Genomic DNA, 8,259 nt, shown 5'->3' with positions numbered 1-8,259 from the left:
GCACACGAGATCACAGTAGCAAGGAGCAAAAAATGTTGAAAAAGTGTCCATGGCCCCTCCCTCTAATATGTTTAATGTACACTTCTCCGAAACCGCTAAGGCTACAAAAATCAAATTTCTCTAGCACAAATATTATAATAACTCCCACCGACATTGTGAAAATGAATGAAATCGGATGATAACACCGGTCACTCCACTTATAACGGTACTGTTAAAAACTACTAAAAGCGCATTAAATCAATAATTAAATACGCCAGAGACATTAAATTTTACCACCAGGATGATATGCTGCTGTGAATATTTCGCGAAGGGCGTGGCACCGCCTACTTTTTGATGAAATCACATATCTCGGGACCCGGCTGACCGAATTCGATTATTTATAACCGTTCTTATATTCCTATGTCACGGTGCGCCAATTGGCGGCATCGGACTACAAACTCGCCTACTTCCCATATAGCACAATTTTAAATTCCATTTTGCTATTTCACTTTCGAGTACAAAAATTAAGTAGTTATTAATATAACAGATTAAAATTTCGTTTTTCTAACAAACCTAATCTTGATTATGTCGGTGAGTGTATGAGTTTCCGATTCGATTCCGATCCTCTGGTTGACGTTTTACACTTTAAGGTATTTCCCTGCCTTTGATTCTTGCAAGTTTTAAGAGTATGAAATGTTCGTTGCTCCCGAACTTAGCCCTTCTTTACTTGTTTGTTTAGATGTGCTTACTGGCTAGAAAGGAAGACAAATATTCAAAGTGATCGCTTGGTAGCAAAGCGCCATACTCCATTATACATGGGAGTATAATCGCAAACGATCTCGACGGCTGCATAAGCGTAGCTTGTCTATTATCATTCTAGGGATTTTGAAACAGCTTACTTTTAAAAGGAACTTTAAAGTTGGAGATCTCAAAAGCTCTTACTTAGGTATACTTAAGGATTTTAATATTTTTCAGCGAACTGTAGAGCCTTCGAAGAGAATCAGCAAACACTTTCGGAGATAGGAACGTATTTGTGCTTGTTTTTTAAATTGGCATAATCGAGGCGCAAAACTTTAAATATATTTTTGTCTTCGAAAAGCTGTATTCAGAGTCATTGAGGAAAACTTCGCCGAAAGCAATTGAAATTATTACGCGACCTTCTTAGATATTGTCATAGATTGTCAGGTAATAATTAAAGAAATTGAATTTCGTTTGGTAATTTTGATTTTTTAAGGGGTACATGGGCTTACGGGTTTAAAAAAAATTGATTTTTCTTATTAAAGCCTAGAACACCTCTATAATATTGCCCTCAATTATCAAGTTGATCCGAGTAATAGTTTCTGAGATACAGCCTTGAGAACTTGTACGCTCGAGGCTTGCTAGACTGACTGCGCGGCCTTAACGGGGTTTGTTTTCTCGAAACTATGTTTTTGAAGTCGGTTGGCAAGATTTCTCGAGAACCGATCTTTATTAAATTTTACACAGGTCTTTGAGATACAATTCATAGCGACTTGGGCGAAGAATTTTTTTTCGATTAAAACCATTTTTCTAAATTTTCGCTGAATGTTTTTTTGTTTTTTTTTTCTTTGTGTTAAAATGCTTGCAAAAAATTAATTTTGCTGTTTTTTTCATTCGTACAAGTTATAAGTTAAGGTTTTGACTGAACAACGTATTTTTACCACTTTAGATGATCATGTAACGAGTTATCCTTCCAACGCAGGCGCAACTTTGTTCGAAGGGGTCACTAGAAATGGCGTCCCAATGGACGAGTTTAAAATTTGTTTTCCAAAAATTACACAATTTCTTTGTTACAAGTCTATGTTAGTAACAATAAAAAATTGTAATAAAATATTTCATTTCTATACGAGAAAAAAATTTGGAAAAGGTTGTTTTTTAGCAGAGGAAACCTATGAAACCCCTTAACACTCCCTGAAGTTTATATAAAAAAAAATGCTTTTTTTTTTTGGAAAACCAAATTTTTTGGGTTTTTAAATTTAAGTTAATTTAAATAAGAAAATTGTTCCTCACCGTCAAACGCCACCACCAGAGCCCCCTCCTGCCTCTTAAAAAAAATCAAAAAACTACTCATTGTTTTATGAAAAACTTCAGACGTCTCTTAAAATAAAATCAAACAAATCAAAGATTATTAAATTTTTACAATTTTTTATTTTTATTTTATTTTTTTTTTAATTCCTAAGCCTGAATTATGCACACAAATAGTTTAAGAAATACATGTAAATATTAATTATGCTTACAGATAAATAAATTTTGSTTGCTGCACGAATCCGGTTAATTGATTTAACCTCACAAATAACGGATTACCGGGCAAACAAGCATATTAGCGCAGTGAGCAAMATTATTTTAAAATAATAAATTTATCGAACCAGCATGCCATGTAACCGTTACGTTTTTTCTTCGTTTTTGTTATTGTTATTGCTGGCGACAATTGAAATGTCAAAAGCATTTGGCGCAAACAAAAGGTTAAAGTGCCACAATAAAATAATTGCAATTCCAAACCAATTCAAAAACTCACTGCACGCGATAAGCACATTTCACCATTCTTCCCTCGCTTCAACATTTTTTTTGTCAACACAAATTATTAATTAAAAAAGCAATGATTTAATTGAAATATGAAAATAAATGTTACAAACACAAGTGAAACTATTAATATCACAGTGGCAACGAGYATTATAAGCTGCAGCGCAAAAACAAAAAAACAAAAATTAAAAAAATGGCGGCTGTTGCTGACAAACCAAGCGACAATTTTCATTAAAACTAAAACTCCTTTGTTCTGCGCACCAAATTGGACCGCAAACGGCGGCAGCGCTGCGCAGCGCCACAGCAGCGGCAGCCACTGAACAGCAGGAACAACAACAACAACAGCAGCGACAACAAAGGCAGATCCACTATTTCTGCTGGAACACAAAGGGCCCGATTAAAACAATACAATTCAATCAACCTGATGCACTCAGGCAACAACAACAACTAGAATTGTCACGTCGGCGCTGATTGCGATGTGAACCGCAACAATGAATGCGACATAATCTGCATGCCGTGGCGCTTTCTCCTGCAACAGCACWCAGGCAATCAGGCAGCGTGCCAGGTGAGGGGGTGTGGCAAGCAGGCGGCATGCTGTAATGTTGATAATGTAAAAGCTGGGCGCCGTTAGCCGCTGCCAGTGGGATTTGCATCGGCCTCATCAGCGCAAAGCATCGAAGCCATCGGAAAAATGTGCAAATGAATCGTTTGAAAAATGAACTGAATAAAAATCCCTTTTTGGCCTTTTGTTAAGACAAAGCGGGGGGCTGGGGGCTGGGGGCTGGTTGGTTTGGTCGGCTTTTGTGTGGCACGAAAAGTGAGCAATGCAAAATCATTATGAAATTGATAAGTGACATCAAACGAAATGCAATTATCGATGGGGGTTATTTTTTGCTTTCTGTGATTTTCAATTCGTCCAGATTTTTTGTATCGGAAAAAATTGCTCTGCTTTTACTGTTGAAAGCACGATAAATGGCTTACRAAAGTAGCGGTCCAAAGGCGCTTGCTGTATGGTGTGGCTGATAATAATATGCTGGTTCATTTTTTATTAAATTTTTGTTTCAATTGAATTATAGACAGGTTAAAAATTTCTGCTTTTATGCTTGCTAACTTATGTGATTGGTCACTACTTAGGAAAAAAATAGCAGATTTTTGTTTAAATACATTACAAATATTTTTTTTATAATTTTTCTTTCTTTCCTGTAGTTTGTAATGCGACGATAAATGAARACACGAATTAGATATTTTTTCAATTTTTTTTTTTTTGTAGTTTTGAAATTTTTATACCAGAACATGGTTAAGTTCGATAAGCTGTGAATAACACCCARAAAGAAGTGTCGCAAGCATTATTAAATATGTACAAGGTGCGTTCCAAAGTAAACAGGACTTAAAAAAAAATCGGAGCAAATGTTTTTTGGGCAAAATCAATATATTTTATTCAAAATAGCCTTCTGCTTCAATATAGCTTTATGCACGGTCCAAAAGCATGTCGAACGAGTGTTTTAGCCCGTTGGCCGGTATAGCCGCCAGTCTGCATAACTCTTTCYTTTCATCGGCAAATGCATTTTTCCGAGAAGGAAAAAGTCGCACGCTGCATTATCAGGTGAAGACGGGGGGTGGTTAATGGTTAAAATGTGATTTTTGGTCAAATAAACGTCCTTCGAATGTTGGATTCTGAGCAATTTTTGTCGTCAGTCGATTTATGCGATAAATCGATGTTTTGGAGATGTCCAATTMCATTTCCATTAATTTCTATGATGATTTCGGCTTTTTAATGAATTAACGCACAGTTTCGATGGAATTTCCGGTGATCACGGATTTTGATTGGCTCACATGTTGATCGTCATTTATGTCCTCACGACCACTTTGAAAACATTGAAACCATTAGTGCATTATCATCGCCATAAACTTGTTTATCARTTGAAACGTTTCGGTAAAAGTTTACCAATTTTAAGACAAAATTTAATGTTGGTTCTTTGTTCACAGCTCGAATTATTTACTCAAGCAGTAAATTGAAGAAATCGCCAGTTAGGGGATCGCCTTATCTGAAACCTCGTTTAGTATCGAACGGCTCGGGGAGGTCCTTCCCGATCCTAACAGAGCCTTTGGTGTTGCTCAACGTCAGTTTACACAGCTGTATTAGTCTTGCGAGAATACCAAATTCTGATATCGCTGCATAAAGGCAGCYCCTTTTCGTGCTGTCAAAAGCAGCTTTGAAATCGACGAAGAGGTGGTGTGTGTTGATTCGTYTTTCATGGRTCTTTTCCAAGATTTGGCGCATGGTGAATRCAAACTCACGGCTGCCGGTATGCTATGTTGTGTAAGAAATTTAATTGACAATCGCAATCGCAAACACAAAATGGCAATTTTTWATAAAATATGGAAATTATTATATTTTGATAAATTATATGAAATTTTCCAGTAGATGGATTCAGCAGTTTCTTAGAAAATTTACACATCGTCTCTGAAAGCCATGTTTCGAAAAAATCGCGATTAAAAATGTGGGAGCCGATTAACCCAAGTKAAAAAATGTCAGATCGCCTTCAACATTTCCGAAAATATTTGCAAATTCGATTATTTTAAAAGTTCGTTATATTGAACGACCACTGTATAAACATTTATTTTGTTATTTCATTTCAATATTTAGACCATGGTAGATTTGTAAAAAAAAATGTGATATTTGAGGTGAGCATTTTTAACTGATAATTCGGATTTTTTTCGTTTTATGTTGAAGTTAGATTTTCTCCTTAATATTTTTATGAACATAAGAATACAGCTTATTCGGGACACAGAACAATTTTTTACCCAAATAAGGAGAAAAATGCAAATATTTTATTTATTTATTTATTTATTTATTTAAAAGAGAAATAATTATAAATAATCGTTCCACTTATAGATATAAAGCACAGGCTGCCAGGGCCTTCAGCTTTGCAAATATTTTAAACAAGGTAATAATAAAAAACAAAAACAATAATTTTTGTTTCTTGAATTTTTACATAAAGTTTGAGGTTGTATGAAAAAAGTTTAACACTTTTTTTATAAGAGTTATATATATTTTCATTACGCACACGGTCCTTCTTTGCCGTCTCCTTRGCCACATATCGCTCGTAAACTATTTTTCCTTTCATTTTTGTTATTTCACCTGTCGTTTCCCTTGAATTTTAACTCAAAATGAATTTCTTTCACTTCTCACCAATTGAAAAGGCTTCTACACTAGTCTTAAGGTTTTTCAGGATACAAATTTTCATTTTTAATTTCTACATCAATTTTTAGAGTTAACTTTAATTTTCAATTCTTCAATTCTGTATTTGCAGTTAGTTATGCAAAATTTTTTTTAAATGAAGGTTTCCAGGATTACATAAATATATTGTTTATATACATATTTGAAATAAAAAATATATACACATACATATATCAATAATATAATAATGTAAATATGTACATTTTTGTTTTCAATTTTTCACTTTAAAGCATTATTTGCATCATGCTTACGTTGTGACAAAAAATTTCTCCGGATAAATAATATTTGAAAAAGGTGTTATATACTTACATACATATGTAAAAACGAGTTTTMTAATAAAACACTAATCATAATTTAGTTGCTGACTTTATTGTTTTTTTGAGTAGTAGATATTTAGAAGAAACCGTATATATTGTCTTCTAAAAATCAGCAGAAATAATTTAGAAGCACACACATATTTCTCAGGAGGTAAATACATATATGCATGAATACAAATGAACATAAAAGACAGCGAGAGCCATAGGAATTCAAATTTATATGCAKAATATAACGGGACTTCTATACATAACAAACAATCATGTATTTTTAWATTTATCGATTCTTTATTAGCATTTCACTAAAATAATTAGTAATCTRCATCTGCTTTAAACCTTTGCTACAACTGTAAATAAGTTTTTATCAACTAAAGTGCCATAGCGCTATAAAACAATTTGACCGATGAACAAACAGATAATACARATACTATGCTAGTATCATCAATATCCAATCTTTTGTCAACCAGCTGCACACGACTACTCCAATCAGACATCCCTCGCTCCGATCAATATCGCCAACAGCTACAAGATCATTARCATTATTTAATCGCATAATTATTGCCTGGCATACGCTGGCAACACAAACGGCAGGCATTTATAGCTTCTTAGACAAGCGGCAAACGACATTCATCAGTAGCGGCAGCAACAGCTAGCATCCAACGCCGGCGACCATAGCGAGCAGCCGAGTGACAACTGCTGCAAAGCATTAAATACTTCCAATTTCTTGTAATTTCAGTAAATCCRCGTAGACGCGCTGCCTGTCTGCCAAGCGAAAATTCTGAATCTCAACATTTTCACATGCTTTTTTGGTTGTCGCTTTTTGCTTTCCATTGCTGCTRCAAAGCTCCTGCGCGCATTTTCGCTGCATTTCCCTGCGCTCCTGTGTACACATTGGCAACGATTCACTTAAACTAGTTTCAAGCGCTGCTTTACTCTTTCTCTGCTCGTGTTAAAGCACATGTGAGAGTGGCACAGCTAGCGTAGCGTTTGAGCTAATGCGCATGTGTTCAGGCGAATTCGTAAGCGAGCGCCATTTTCATTACTGGGCGGTGCTTAGTGCTCGCTCTCCGATTGGCTACTGCGTTTGCGCATTGCGAACAGCATCAKGTGTCAGTTGGGTGCAGAGCTTAAGAGACGACCAGGTTTGTTGCTCGTGCATGTACGTGTGTGCGTTGAGCGGCAGTCAGGCTATAAGTGRCAAGCGGACGACACATAGAGCGAAGCAAAAATGGCATATTTCTCTTTTCACTGCAGCGCTGTTGCTGTCGCCGCGCGACCTAACTGCTTGTTTTACATGCAAATACTTATGTATGTCTATATAGGTATATGCGTTTGTGTATATGAAGATACTTGCATGTGTGTGTATTGAGTCGCTGGTGCTGGCGTTGTTTGCCTATCTGTCTGCGCGCAGTTTTTGAGTTTTTGCTGTCCGCGGAAGCGTACAAAAATCTTTACAGTCGGAATTTTTCGGTGTTGCACAAAATTGGTTACATTGTGTGGCGGCTGCCGCATTTTCGAAATGTCATTGTTATGGGTTGATGGTATTGTTGCTGTTGTTGTTGTTGTCTTCGTTATATTTTTTGTCACAGCTGTCAGTGGCAGACACGAGCGCAAACACACTGTGGCATAACTATAAAGCACACATCTAGCAACAACAACAGCAACAATAACAATAACAACAACAAAAAATAACAACAACAAAAAATAATAAAAACAAAAAAATAACAGTCACAACAATAACAACAAATCACTGCAACAACAACAAACTGTATTTCTATAATTTGCATCACTGTTTCTTTTTGCTGCTAACGCTCTCGCTCGCTGGTTTTCGGCCCTTACCACTCAGCTTCCTTGCCCCCGGCAAGTAATTTTGTTTTTGGCTTTTTTCTCAACGCAAAATCGCCACAAAGTTCAGTGAACGTCAAAAGTACGTAATTTTCCCCCTCCGGGCAGCCGCTAACAGCACTTTGCTGCTTCCATCTCTTTTGCGGAATTTTTTCAATTTTTTGGGCGTTGATTTTTTAATTTTCTGCCACTGCCTGCTAGCCAGTGTACTCAWTCATGCTTCTTTTCAATTGTTGTTGTGCTTGTATTTTCTTATTTTTTAWTCCATGTTTTTGCTATTTATTTTGCGTTTGTGTTAGCCAGGTATTTGCATCTTGATAAGCGCGAAACACAGCGGCACGT

Source organism: Bactrocera latifrons, unplaced genomic scaffold, assembly GCF_001853355.1.
Source record: "Bactrocera latifrons isolate USDA-ARS-PBARC rearing strain unplaced genomic scaffold, ASM185335v1 scaffold_66, whole genome shotgun sequence".
NCBI lineage: Eukaryota > Metazoa > Arthropoda > Insecta > Diptera > Tephritidae > Bactrocera > Bactrocera latifrons.
The sequence above is the reverse complement of the archived record's forward strand: the minus strand, read 5'-3'. Positions refer to the sequence as shown.